The 1,923-nt window shown below is 46.9% G+C and overlaps 2 pseudogenes; both read right to left on the minus strand.

Annotated features, from left to right (window-relative positions):
- Window positions 1-12: 12 nt before the first annotated feature.
- LOC101566715 lies at window positions 13-623 on the minus strand (annotated as a pseudogene).
- Window positions 624-1,861: 1,238 nt separating this feature from the next.
- LOC111815187 lies at window positions 1,862-1,922 on the minus strand (annotated as a pseudogene).
- Window position 1,923: the final 1 nt, after the last annotated feature.

Consider the following 1,923-nt stretch of genomic DNA (forward strand, 5'->3'; position numbering starts at 1 on the left):
TGGCTTCCCTTCCCACTCAAGTCCAAGCAGTGCCTGTGGGGAAGCTTCACGCATAGAACTCGTTGGTGGGGGCTTTTTTGTAGATTGGTTTCTTGCCCAAGTTGTAGCTGCCCTCGTCCTTCTTCTTCATGCGGTACACCAGCAGCAGGATCAGGAAAACAGCAAAAAGATGCCCATCACACTGCCCACAACCAGAGCTGCTAGGACCTCAGTTCTTTCAAAGATGTTACTGTCCTGGGCAGTGCTGGACATGGACACCTTGTTGGACACATCGTTCTCCCCTTCAATAGGCAAGTCCTCCTTGGGCATGATTTCGTTCTCCTCTGGCTCTTTGGGTTCAGTGGGGACCCAACTCCCAGGCCCCACCCTCTCAGGGATGTAGTTATCTAGAGGTATCAAGGGTTGGCCCATTTCAAGGGTGGTCTTGGAATCCCCCAAATCATCCGGATCTCCAAGTCATCAGGTTCCTGCCCTGGCCCTCCAATATCTTCACCATCAGGCAGAGCTCCAGAGTACCGGCCTTCTAGGAGATCACGGGGGTCGATGACCTCAGTCTCTCGGATCGACTCGGTGGTCGTGGCCTGGCTGCAGACGACGAGCGCAAGCGGGCGGGTGGGCGGCATGGCGCGGAGGAGCAGGACGCGCGGGCTGCCAAGATCTGTTTTCATTTTTTAATTTTTTTTGGCAGAACCAGGGATTGAACTCAGGCCCTTGCACTTGCCAGGCAAGCGCTCATTCTACTGAGCTATCTCCCCAGCCGCTAAGATCTGTTTTCAAAAGCTGATTCTATAACGCTAATTTTTCAGGAAAAATGCATTTTACATTATTAATCTCATAGGTATAACTTTCCTATAAATAAATATGAAACATTTGGAAGAACTCTTGGGAGGCTGTAAACAGGTGGATCACTATAAGTCTCATCTAGTAGTGAGACCCTAAACACCCTGTAGATCCTTCCCTAAAAACTACCAAAAAAAAAAAAAAAAAGAAAGAAAAAAAAGAAAAATCTACCATAGGGCCGGGAAGATAGTTCAGTGGAATAAGTGCTTGCCTGGCAAGCACAAGGTCCTGAGTTCATTCCCTGGTAACACACACACACACACACACACACACACACACACACACACACACAGAAAAGAAAAGAAAAGAAAAGAAAAAAGAAAGAAAAGAAAAAGAAAGTAGAGAAATCTAGCATATCATTTATCATTGTTCTCTAAACACTGTAGCAAGAAAAGTGACCACGGGAAGAGCAAAATAGCTCAGCAGTGTACAGCACCTGCTTAGGCAAGCTTAGGCAAGTGTGTAGGGACCACAGTTAAATCCCTGGCACCACATGGTGCTCCAGCCTCACCCTCAGGGCAGGCTGAGCCAGCCCCCCCCCCAAAAAAAAGTGACCACAAAGTAAAACATTAAGATACTAGGGCTAGGGCTGGGGAGATGGCTCAGTAGAATAAGTACTTCCCTGGGAAGCACAAGGGCCTGAGTTCAATTCTTGGTTTTGCAAAAAAAAACAAAAAACAAAAACAAAAACACAAGATACTAGGGCTAGCGAGATAGCTCAGCCAACTAAGTGCTTGCTTAGGCAAGCGCAGGGAGCCAGGTTTGATCCCTGGCACCAGATGCTGCACTGGCCCTGTCCCTGGATACGCTGAGCCAGCCACGGAGACTCAGAAATAATTAGGAAATACAGAAATAAATAAATAAAAACAAAGTGCTATCAAGAAGAAATAATTAGGGTACCAGACCTACCAGGGATTGAACTCAGGCCCTTGTGCTTGCCAGGGAAGCACTTATTTTACTGAGCCAACTCCCCAGCCCTTTTTTTTTAAAAAAAACTGCTTTTCCAACACTTTTTTTTGCATGTCAGATGGGTAATGTGCCCACGTCATAACAAGGTTTGAGGGAGGCACATCTCATGCATAA

Source organism: Octodon degus, unplaced genomic scaffold (assembly GCF_000260255.1).
Source record: "Octodon degus isolate 3935 unplaced genomic scaffold, OctDeg1.0 scaffold00001, whole genome shotgun sequence".
Lineage (NCBI taxonomy): Eukaryota > Metazoa > Chordata > Mammalia > Rodentia > Octodontidae > Octodon > Octodon degus.